Below are 12,830 nucleotides of genomic sequence, written 5' to 3' on the forward strand. Positions count from 1 at the left end.
CACCCTGCCCCACAGTGTGGCCATCCCCAAAGTTTTACCACCCGTCTCAGTCCCGCTGTGGACTTGGGAACCAGTCTTCTCTTTGATGGAGGGATTGAGGCTCCCAGGTCGTTATTTTGGGGGTTCAGCCCTCATTTGGTTCAGCTCAGACCTTAGATTCGGTTTAGTAATTGCATTTACATCCTCATTCACTTATTCCGTCTCACTTTGGACACCTCTTGTTCTCTGAAGCCTTCCTGGACTCTCCCTACACCCATCCTTATTTTGTGCACTTGGGGGGTCTTGTTTCCTGAATCTAAGCATGCATGGCATTGTGTCCATGTGTCTTCTGTCCTCCTATAATGGGGAGACCCAGGAAAGCAGGCACCATGTCTCTGTTGTGCCCATTGTATACCTCTGGCCTGACACCTGTTGGATGCTCAGTTAATGGCTATTGAATAAATGAATTCTTGACCACCTACTATGTGTCTGGAGCTAAGCTAGCTGAATCAAATGGTCTCTGTCCTCAGAGAGCTCACCATTGTGTGGAAGATGTAGGGATTGTGAGGTAGGGGAGCTGGGAGCACTTTCACAGAAGGAAGCACAGGAGAGGTGAGGGCTGGAACAAAGAGCATCTAGTTCAGCCTCGGTCTTGGGTGGTGGGAGGGCTTCCTGGAGGAGGTGAGCTTTGAGCTGCACTGAAGGAACAGCAAGCGGGGCACATCAGGAAAGTAGGGGGGAGAGGCAGGAGAGGAGGCGGCTGTAGGAAGAGGGCGCAGCTTTCATGAGGGCTTGGAGCTGGGGAGGGGGACGGTACAGTATGATCAGGAAACAACACGGCCGGAGCACTGAGAGCCGGGGTGGCGCTGGGGACGGAGGCTGGAGAGGCAAGCAGGCACACAAAGGTATATGCCTGTGATGCCACGCACACCCACGTTATTATATTCACTTACACCCTCACACGTACACAGGCAAAGACACTGAGATGCTTCTAAAGCGTCTTAACAGAGCATGCGTGTGCATAGCCACACACACACACACACACACACACACACACACACACGCACACTCACCAACTCTGCAACATGAGTTGCCCTCTGAACCATCTGTTGGCGGTCTTTCTAGTTTCATTTTCCCAGAGCACTCCACCTTCGGTTCTTCCTGGCTGCACGCTCCCTCCAGCCCCTACTCTCTGCCAGCCCTGACTCTAGCTGTCCCCTTTCCCTTCCTCCCTCAGGCACACACTGACAGTAAGCTAGGACCACCCCTGGGCACCCAGCCAAGGGAGGATTTGGACTCCGGCCATGCGGGCCTGGGCTCTGCTCTCCTGTCTTTTCCTCCCCACCCCCCCACATGGCTTCACTTAATTCCAGGGCAAAGTTCTGATCAAATGTGAAGCAGAGAAATGGAGAGCCAGAACCGAGGAGAGAGAGAGAGAGAGAGATATACAGAGTGAGCGAGCACACTCTCTTTGCCACGGCCCAGCAGCTAAATGGCAGTAAACTCTTGGTTTTCCTACAACTTACTCAAGTTCTCTTTTGTTCGCCAACGTGACTGCCGGGTGCAGGAGGAGGAGGAAGAGCCCGGGGCCCAGCTTCTCCGCAGAGCCTCCCAAACCACCGTCTGTGATGCCACAGAGTTATGGAGCCAGCTCTGCCAGGCTCCTGGGCTTCGCAGCACCCGGGACTCCTGCTTGGGGTGGAGAATGCCAGGCTGGGCTGCTGGGGAGGCTGAGAGGGGGAGGCAGGTGTGCTGAGCGTTGGCGAGGAAGCCCTCATGCTGTAGGCTTGTACCCCTGTTCAAGGCCATCTGGGAAATCCATGAGTGCTACAGGTGGGGCCAGGAGACCCAGGACCCTGGGCGACTCGCCTGACTTCACACAGGGAGCTCCTTCAGAGCTGGGATCCAAACTGGGGTTCTCCTTTCTGTTCCTGTAAGACGGGAACCCGTGCTTTCCCTTCCCACCCCACCCCCAAATCTGATTCTCAGCTTCTTTATGTCTCATCCTTGCTATAAGGCCACCTCCGGTGCCCCGCTGGAGCAGGATTAATTCCAAATTGCCTGGATTGGCATTTAGCACTTGACACACACCTTCTCCTCACCTTTAGCCACTCTTCCCCCTGACATCGGCTGTGCACTTCTCTACCTTGGGGGCACCTAGCCTGCTGCTCTTCCTGCTTAGAAGCCTCGTTCCTCCTTCCCCACCTCCTCATGGAGCCTTATCTGCAAAGCCTTATTCATCACTCCAGATGGAATCAATCGTTGTCTGCCTTGTAGTTCGGATTCGCCTGATCTCTTAGCTTTTCCTATTCACTTATAAAATCCTTAAGGACAAAGATTATATCTTATTCATCTTCAGATCCTTCCACAACACTGAACACAGTCCCATACATGCAGCAAGTGTCCGACAAATGGTTCGTGAACAAATGAATGAATACAGGAAGGGCAGAGGGGCAATCGTGGTTTGGACACGTGTCCTGCAATGGCTCAGACACTTCCCATCCATCACCTATCTGAATCCTCACTATATAGCTGAGTGGTATGTAAATATCACCCCCCTTGGGTGATGAGAAAGCTGAGGCCCAGAGAGGCAAAGTAACGTGCCCAAAGCTACACAGCTTAGAAAGGGGTGGGGCTGGGGTTCTGTTCCAAGCCTGTCTGTCCCTAATGCTTGGTCTTGTCACCTGCTCAGAGCACAATTATAAATGTCCTCTGAGGCTGATCTCCCCATGACTTCTCATGATTACCTCAAAATCCAAAAGCAGGGGGTGAAGAGAGTCTGGGGGTGATGGCAGTGTCTTCTTCACTTGGAGACTCCCCTCCTCCCTTCTGAAGCTAAGTGAAGGCATCCTTGTCTCCACCTTGACACCTGTCTTTCAGATCCTCATAGGCAGCTACCCGGGGCTGTCTAGTGGGTGGTTCGAACCCTAATTCCTAGAGCCAGGCTGTCTGTGCTCAAAGCTTAGTTCTGTTGCCTACTAGCTGTGTGACCTTGGGCAACTGCCTTAACCTCTCTGTGCCCCAGTGCCTCATCTCTAAAATGTGGATATTGGTAGTTACCTACCTTGCAGTGTCACGAAGAACTTTGGAGCAGTGACTGGCTCATGGTAAGTCCTGTGTGTGTCTGCTGCCGTTATTATCCACATCTGTGCCACCTCTGAGAGGCAAGCCCCAAAGGGTTTGCCCTCTCCCTTGTCTTTTGAGAAGAGTGGCCTCCATTTCTTCCTGTGCGTTCTTGACAGGCGCTCGAAACTCTCTAGGCCTCCTCTGTAAGATTAGGAAGCAAAATTGGGCAGGGAGAACAGCTCCAAGGAAAAGCCAAATCAAAGTGACTTTTGTGGTGACAAATGCTTAATAATAACTTTACAAATCCAGTTGAATTACTATGAATAACACCCCTTTTTTTTTCTTGTATGGATACCGCTCCCGTCTCCCAGAGAGCACACAGCTACAACCCTGAAATCCACCCAAAAGAATCATTACCAGGAAAACAAGCTAAAAATAACCCCAAAGGAAGCAGTGCCAGCTGAAAAGCAGTTCTTTGGAGGTGGGGGGTGTCCAAGGAACTGTTCTGTTGCTTCTGGGGTATAATTCTTAAATCTGGAGTTGCTTGGAGAGGTGGGGCCTGTCTCCCTGCCCCCACAGTCTAGGCCCCTAGGTCAGCTTTAGTATGGTCTTTGGGCATCTGGCCTCCTGCCATCTTCTAGTGGCCCAAGGAAGGCTGTGGCATGTTGGGGCCCTGCTTCTAGTCCTTCCGCCGGCTTGGTTACTACCTTGTGGAACCCCGGCCTCCTTTTCCCTCGAGGGCCGGGATCACTTTAGCTGGCTGGGCTGCCTCTGCCCCATCCCACGGTGAGTTGGCCTGACCTGGAGGCTGCTGTCCTCCCCTGAGGGTTTCCCTGTGGCAGACAGCCTCACCACTTTCTCCTCAGAGCAGGCCCCATTTTCCAGGTAAAGAAAAGAGGCTCAGAGAGGCCGAGTCACTGGTTCAAAGACACACAGGAAGAAAAGCGCAGAGTTGGAATTTGAACTCAGGCACATCTGCCTAATGCCAAAGATGAGGAACGTTCCTTTAGGAAGTCCTGAAATGAGGGGCTCTTCTTCGCCAGGGCCCACACGGTGGGGGTGCAGGGGGATGCTCAGAATATGGCTGAGGCCATGTCTGCCGTTCAGATGGGGCTTCCCAAGGCAGGTGCTTTGTGTCTGCCATCAGAAAGGGGCTCTGTTCCCCTTTAAGCCCGGGTGGGGTGTGGGGCTCCCCTAGGCAGGGACCTGTGTCACTCACTCAGGGCTTTCCACAAGGCGGGGCTATGCTTCCTCCATCAGGAAAGGGGTTCCCAAGGACAGGGCTCTCCACTCAGTCTGTCACATCCCCAAAAGAAGACTGTCTCCCGTCAGCCTGAAGACCCCTTGGGGTAGGGGACCTCAGGATCCCACACCAGGGGCCCCGCCCTCCTCAAACTAAGTCTTTGTCATACCTTCTCCCTTTCCCCTTGCTTGCCACTTCCTTGGGATTCCAGAGGTCCCGGCTGGCTGGTGACAGCCCAACGAATGGGAAGGGCAGAGGCACAAACATGGGGCTCCCCTTGGCAGAGACCATGACTGTTTTTCTCCTCCCAGGGAGATGGATGTCTGTCCCTGGGAAGGCTGATGGCTTCTCTTCCTGAGAGTGCCGCAGTCCTCTTGATTGAACGTGTCCCTGTAGTGATGAGGCCAGCTCTGGGGATGGGGGCTTCTGGTTCCCCCTGCTTGGCCTGCAGGCTCCGTCCGTCTGGGGAAGATAGATGACGTTATTCCAAGCCGAGATGATGCAACCAAGGTCAGAGTGAAGTGTTTAATTGGAATGTCAGGGGCCGGGGCCTGGCTCTGCTTGGGTGATTGATTCCTGAGCGGTGCTTGTCAGAGGCGCAACCACGGCAGGGGGAGGAGGTGCGGGCGGTGTGTGAGTGACCCTGGGGAGGCTGCCAGCCCCTGTCCGTTCTGCAATGAGGGCAACCAGTGGGCCTCTGCATCTGTCCGTGGCTATGCCTCCTGCAAAAGGGAAACCGAGGCACAAGGAGATTGGGGTGACATAACCAGAAGCGTTAGTGGTTATAAGAATGCTGGAGCTTGGAACCTCAGCCTTCATTGCTGGCAGACAGCTTTGTCTTCCTTCTGCTCTCAATTCTCCCTGGTCTCCTGACGGGTCCTGACCCCTCCGTGTGCTGAGAGGAGGGCTACAGAATAGGATGTGGTTGTCCCCTGGCACAGATGGGACACGGCCCATCCTACAGCTTCCCCTCACCCAGCCTGCTGAGGAGAGTGGCAACAGAGTTTACAAGCCCCTGATCCTCATCCGTACTGGCAGGAAACTCATAGTCTCCAGAGACTAAGCAGTCACTCCCATGTGGCAGAAACTGAAGCAGGGGGCTGGGCTTGGGGCCACCCCACGAGCAGCCCTTATACATCCCATGGTGGTCCTGTCCCAGGAGTTGAGGAAGAGCCTTGGGTGGGCAGTAGACAGCCCTGTCCATCCTGCCTCCCATCTTAGAAAGCTTGACTGCAGGGCAGTGCTGGATGGAAGGAAGCCAAGGCAGGGGAAACGTGAGGTGTTCTGAGTATAAATAGCCATGGTGGGTGTGCTCACCCTCCTTGCTTGGGTGTTGCAGTGAGTCAAGGGAAAGAACAGGTTGGGGAGGTGGCCAGGGAAGGGAAGCCAAGGCTACAGAGAGAGAAGTGACACTTGGGCTCGGGATAGAGTGGCATCTGCAGAGGAGGGGCTGGAGGAGTTGAGAGAGCTGAAGGTTTAGAGCTTGGATCTGTGCTTTAGGGAAACTTAAAGGGGAAGTTGGGATTGGAGGTCTGGGCTGGCAGAGGGTGCACAGAAGTCCCTGGGTGTGAGCTGGAGGGGGCTTCTGTCTCCAAAGCATACCCACTGTTTTACATCTTCGCGTCAGAAGGCTGGATCCAGAGCGTTACATTTTGTTACTGTGAACATGATCACCGCTATAACCATCCCCACGGCCATGATCACAATGGTCCTCCACATCACAGCTCTCATCTCGTCACCACCATCACCGTCACCACCATCACCATCATACTCAGGGTTATTGTTATCACCAATCATCAATCACTGTCCTTGTCCTGCCTTCCATTACTGCCTGGTGGTTGACAGTTTATTCCAAAACACTTCCATATCCTTGCACTAATGAGAATTAACCAGAGGCTTGTGAAGCAGGCAGAGTTGCTCTGATTACCTCTATTTCGCAGCAGAAGAAACTGAGGCTCAGTGATGGTAAGTGACATGACCAAGGTCGAACAGCAGGCTCATTGACAAGCTGTTACTAGAACCGAGTTCTTATCCACTGGCCCAAAGCTCTTCCTACTCCACCTTGCTGCTGTGGGACCACCATTGCCTTCTCTTTCCTGCACATCCTGCTCCTACTTGGCATCAGCATGAAGTGGCAACGAAGGCTTTAGCTTTGATAAAACAAGAGAGGTTTTAGCCACAGTAGTCCAGGCTTAGGTGTATCTGGAGGCCTGTCCCTCCCCTTTATTCTAGTTTCCTCATTTCCACAAGTACATGTTGGGCCTGATGAGGTCTAAAGACTGTTTCTACCCTGTTCATCTGTGATGGTGCCATGAGAAACATCATAGAAAAAGAGAGAGAGATAGAAAAAAACAGTGACGTGGAGATATAGACACACATAGACCAAGATAGAGATGCAGAGAGACCTAGGAAGACCCAGCTGGAAGACTCATTAAGATGCAGAAAGATATAGAAATAGACACAGAGACAGGAAGCAGGAAAGGGACTGAGAACATGTCAGTGGAGACTCAGGAGGCCAGAGCCCAGGAGGAGAAGCAGGAGGAAGCAGCTACTGCTCTGTATGGTGGTCTCCACGCCGCGCCCCTGCCTATTTCAGAGTGAGAGCTGCCCAAAGCAAGGACCGCCAGGGAAGCCGAAGGTACTTCTGAGGGGCTGCGGTGGTGTCGGCAGCTCCTGCTGTTTGTGTGCCTGTGTGTGCACCTGTGAGTGTGTGCCTGAGTGTGCCGTGAGTGTGTCTGTGTGAGCATCTCAGTGTGTGTCTGTGCATCTCTGATGTGTCTGTGTGTGCACGTCTGAGTGTGTCTGTGTGTGCACGTCTGAGTGTGTGTCTATGTGTGCATCTCAGTGTGTGCCTGCCTGTGTGTGCATCTTAGTGTGTGTCTGTGTGCATGTCTGAGTGTGTGTGTGCATGTCTGAGTGTGTGTCTGTGTGTGCATCTCAGTGCCTGCCTGTGTGTGCATCTCAGTGTGTGCCTGCCTGTGTGTGCATCTCAGTGTGTGCCTGCCTGTGTGTACATCTCAGTGTGTGCCTGTGTGTGCACATCTGAGTGTGTGTCTGTGCATGTCTGAGTGCGTGTGTGCACGTCTGAGTGTGTGTCTGTGCATCTCTGAGTGTGCCTGTGTGTGCATCTATAAGTGTGTACCTGTATGTGCATCTCTGAGTGTGTCTGTGTATGCACGTCTGAGTGTGTCTGTGTATGCATGTCTGAGTGTGTGTGCATCCCAGTGTGTGTTTGTGTGTGCATCTGAGTGTGCCTGTGTATGTGTCTCTGAGTGTGTGTCTGTGTGTGCATCACTGAGTGGGGTTGCAGCTTCGGAATTCTTTCGCGTGCACACCGGGAAGGGTGTTGGGACCTCTCTCACAGCTTTCTAGCTCCTTATAGCCAGGCCCCCACAGCAGTATGCTTGCTGATTGAGCCACCTCTGGCCGTGTCACAGAAAGCTGGAAAAATGGGATGTGGTGGGGGTGGGGCTACAGGTGTAGGCTGCATATAAGGGGGCCGGTGGGGGGCTCCCCACTCTCTTACACAGAGTTGGGGATGGCTTCTTCCTTCGTTCAAGGCTCTCTTGTCAGCTCTCAGCTACAGAGCCTCTGCAACACTGGACTGGAGGTTGGGCTCAAGCTCAGCGTGGGCACCAACTCACACTGATCTTGAGCAAGACTCTTGCTGCTTATGTTCATGACAGGTGGGAAGGGGTGGGTTCTGCCTCCCGCCAGTGTGGGGAATGCACTGCTTTAGCAACTAGCTCCCTTCGGGGTGCTCCGTGCCCCAAAACCCTGCTTTAGGGAAAGATGGCCAGGGCTGCCTCACTGCTGGTGTTCCAGCAGGCCCTACATGGCCAAGCACTTGTGGGGGCGGGGGGAGCATCGCTCGCACCTTCCCATCATCTGTTTAATTCACAAATCCGACATTGTCACTTTCCCCCTTTAGGACCTCTTTATGGCTTCCCATTGCACCCAGAGTCCAGGTGTTTCCACTGAGACCCCTTGAAACTGCTGCAGCATTAGACCTACACGCGGCTGGGCCGCTCCCACCTCACCCCCACCATGTCAGTCTCCTCTCTGCACAGCCCTCACTGCGGCCACAGGTTCCCCTGGGTTTCGGCTGGCTGGACCTGGGGTGGACCTAACTCCAGGGCAGGCAACCCAAGGCTGCACGGAGCTAGAGTGCAAGACAGAGTCCAGGAAAAGGAGGCAGGGTCAGGGCCTTCAGGCATTGAGGCAGGTGAGCACAAGGGAAGAGGGGGCCTGAAGCTAGGAGGAAGCACAAACCACAGGTAGGAGTGTTGGTTGGACCTGGGCTCTGCTGGGGGATCACCAGCAATCTCCAGCTCCCAGGTGAGACAGCTCACTTGTTTCCTGACAGTAACACCCCCATCGGCAGAGGGAGGGACCCAGCAAAGTGACACCGAAACATGCATTCCCGGATTGCTTTGCACCCATGTCTTCCCCACTCAACTCTTTTCCTCTGGTTTCCCACCTTAGGTGTTAGCCACAGAGGACCGTGTTCTGTGAACGCGTCCTGCTGTTCAGCTGTTTTGTACACGCTGTGCCCTTTGCCTGGAGCGCCCCCTCCCAGCTGTGCCCAGGACACTCAGCCCTCAGGTTGCCTCCTCTGGGAAGTTTTCCTGACCACCCCCTGCCTCTCCTGCAAAGCTGATCACTCCCTCCCCTGCCCCATATGCCCTTTTGATTTCCCCTCCGTGCTTGGTCTCTGTCTTCCCTATTAGACTGAGAACTTGCCAAGGGCTGGGACCATGACTTTCATCTCAGCATCCCCAGCTGCTGGCACCGGGCCTGGCATGCAGGCAGCATTGAATTTGTGTTGGACAAATGAATGGCTTCAAAAGTTCCTTCACTGACAGCGGGAAGGTGGGAGGAAGACCAGGTTGGGGTGGGCTGGGGAGAGAAGGTGAGTGAGGTTTGGCAGGCTGGCTTTGGGCTCTCTGTGGATTTGGACATGGAGGCACCCGGGATGAGAGGGGCATTTGGGACTGGAGCTGGGGGAGCAGGTCTGGACTGGGGAGAGATCTGGGAGCTGCACGCTATGGGTGGTAGCTGGAGCGATGGGGTGCATGCCTGTGCTCAGGGAGAAAGAATAGAGAGAGAAAATAAGGCAGCTGAGCAAGGATGGGCTGGAGGAGGACAGACTCGCCCTTTCTCCAGCTACCTGAGCTGAGGGCTGCCCACCAGTCCTTTGGGGCCAGAGGCAGCCGGCTTCAATTTGGGAGGAAGGAGGTGCTCAGGATGAAGGTATCTACGCAGCTCCAGGTAGCTATTTCCCTCCCTCCAGTCCCTAGGTTTCAGTGGATGACAATTTTCCTTGTTAATGAGCATGCAGACGAGCCGCTGAGATTTTCTTCGGCTCACCCTCTTCCAGGTAGCCAGCACCCCCCTCTCTCCTTCCATGGGTAGGCACTACCAACGAGGGATGGGTCAGCCTCACTACAAGGCATGATGGGACTGCAAAAACCTGGTGAGGGCAGGGGGAGCCAGGGTGGAATAGACGGGGGAGGGCAAGGCCAGGCTTCGAGGCTGGGGCCACGGTGGAGGACAGGTCTTTTCAGTGCTTTAGCCCATGGGACACACAGCCACCATGTATGTAGTGCCCTCAACACGCCCAAGCACAGCAGCAGGCACGATATAGGTGCTATCTCCGTGGTGTCCTTTCTGGCAGGGAGCTTGCTGTTTTAAAGATGAAGAAACTGAGGCTCAGAGAGAATATGACTGTCCCATGGTCACGCAGCAGGAAGTTGCAGACCCAGTGTTCAAACTCAGGCCTCTGAGACTCCATAGTCCATATCCTTCTGGAAAGTCACAGTGGGAAGGGATGTTTCACAGAACTGGAAACGCTTGTCACAGAGGCTGGATGCATCCCAGGAACTGTGACCTCAGGACGGAGTGCACCTGATGTGGCTTTTGTCTTTGGGGTCATCATTAGCACTGCTATCTGGTTATTTCCAGCTGTCCCCACTTGTCCTTTCCTACATGGTAGGATTGCACTGCCTGGTCCCCTTGCGTGGGGCTCTGTGTTAGTTCTGACCCCTGACTTGTGAGCAGAATTGACCCCTGTCACTTCCAGGCCAAGCACAATTGTCAAAGTGAGACCTTCCGTGGTAGAGGACTAGCAACAGGAAAGATATTAACTGCTCCATCAGTCTGGGGTCCAGTGACGCCTGGGAGCAGAGCCCCCTCTTGACTGATGATGGAGATCAGCGTGAGCAAGAAATAATGTGGTTTTCAGCCACTGAGATTCAGGGGTTATTTGTTACTGAGGTGTAGTATAGCCGATTCTGACCGATACATGCCTTTTCTTCATAGCTGTCAAGAGGTAGGTAGGCTTCCAAGGCTCTGTCCCTGCTGGCCCAGGACCGTCACTCCCTGAGCCCTTCTTCAGAAGGATTGCCGAGATATGTGGACATTCCCACCAAAGCCAAATTGAGATCCTGATGCTGCCTTGAGCGCAGAATCTGAGAACAGGATTTCTGGGAGCTTCCCAGCTCTCCAATGCTGCCATCAATGTCTGTCGATAGTTCCAGAGCTTACAAAGACTGCTCATGTGGATTGCCTAATCTCTGTGAAGGAGCCACAGCTGTTCCCATTTCACAGATGGGCTGCCTGGGAGCCAGAGAGGTTAAGGAACTTAGCCAGGTCACAAATCCTGGGGTGGATCCAGTTATGTGGCAAGCATGCCCAGTCCCGTGAAACATTTCCTTTCTAGTGTGACTTTCTGGAAGGATATGGACTATTTGAATGACATACCAGGAAGCAGAATTTGGGTTCTTGGCTCTATTCCCCTTGGGTTTCCTTTACTGTGGACCAAGAATAAGGCCTAGGTTCCTAGGAAGGAATGCAAACCAGAGAGGAGGGTTTGGTAGTCAGTGAGAAGGTTCCTGAAGATGGGGAGAGGAGTCCAAGGGGGAAAACCCAGTACCACTAGAAGGTTCCAGACTTCCTGTTGGGGGTGGCTGGTCAGCAAGTGGACCATGCGGGCAGGGCGGGGCCTACTGGACTCTACAGTGACTCTGGAGCTGCCCCTGTTTTGTCCGCATCCTGTAACTCTTTGTGCCTCATTTCCTCAAGTGTAAACTGGAGATAATAACAGAGCTTCTCTCATATGCTTGTGATGAGGATGGAAAGAAATAATGTATATAATGAAAACACAGTAGTACCTGTCTCTCTCATAAGTGCAAAGTAAGCATCAGCTCCTGTGTCATCATCAGCGTCACCCTCCCCCACCCCAAACATCATCATTCTTAGGACTTTGGATAAGTCACTTCTACCCTCTGGGCCTCAGCTCCCTTACTTATGGAATGGGGGCAGGACATGTGTGGGAACCCTGTGATAATTAGGGTTTATTGAGTGTTCCTCATGGGCTTGGCATTTTTTCTTAAATGTTTATTTTTTTAAATTTTTTAACGTTTATTTTTTTAAGAGACAGAGACAGAGCATGAGCAGGGGAGGGGCAGAGAGAGAGAGAGGGAGTCACAGAATCTGAAGCAGGCTCCAGGCTCTGAGCTGTCAGCACAGAGCCTGACGTGGGGCTCGAACTCACGAGCCGTGAGATCATGACCTGAGCTGAAGTTGGACGCTTAACTGACTGAGCCACCCAGGCGCCCCATTAAATGTTTATTTATTTTTGAGAGAGAGAGAGAGAGAGAGAGAGAGAGAGAGAGAGAGAGAGAGAATGTGAGTCAGGGAGGGACAGAGAAAGGGAGATACAGAATCTGAAATAGGCTCTAGGCTCTGAGCTGTCAGCACTGAGCCCTACATGGGGCTCGAACTTGGAAATGGTGAGATCACAACCTAGGCCAAAGTCAGACGCTTATCCCACTGAGCCACCCAGGCGCCCCTGCTTGGTACCATTTCTAAGTCCACTTGCTCCCTCCAATATCAGTTGGCAAACAGAAGAGCTGGGTTCTACCCCAGACCACCTGACTCCAGGGGAGTCTTAACCACTGCCCTGCAAGCATTAAACTTACAGCATAAAGCCTCCCAGGTGGTGGTGGGTTGCTTGTGCAAGACAACGTGTGATGCTGCACAATCACAATGGGTCTAGGGCCTCTGATAAATGAACTGTATTTGCAACGATGTGTAAGCTATGTTGAGTCTGTGAGTATTAAATGCCTGTGTGTGTGCATGCACTCCTGTGTGTAACTGATGTGCTGTTCCGTGTGCGATTGGGTCCCTGTGAGAGATCACGTGTATGTTCTGTGTATGTGTTGGTTCACCTGTGATATTGTTTAATCTATGATGACTGGTCTCTGTGTGTTTCAGTCACATGTACATTTGTGGGGGTGATGCCTTGTGAACTGAGTGTGTGTAGGTGTTATTGTGTGGGCTGTATGGGCCACTGTGGACGTATTTGTAGTGATATGTGAGTTGTGTGGTCTGTTTGTATATGTGATACAGTGTGTGTGTGTGTGTGTGTGTGTGAGAGAGAGAGAGAGAGAGAGAGAGAGAGAGAGAGAGAGAAAGCGCAAGCTGGCACACATAGATGTGTGTGGTGTGTATTTGGGTGCCACGAGTGAGTGTTCACATG

Source organism: Panthera pardus, unplaced genomic scaffold (genome assembly GCF_024362965.1).
Source record: "Panthera pardus isolate Hobbes unplaced genomic scaffold, ASM2436296v1 HiC_scaffold_3, whole genome shotgun sequence".
Lineage (NCBI taxonomy): Eukaryota > Metazoa > Chordata > Mammalia > Carnivora > Felidae > Panthera > Panthera pardus.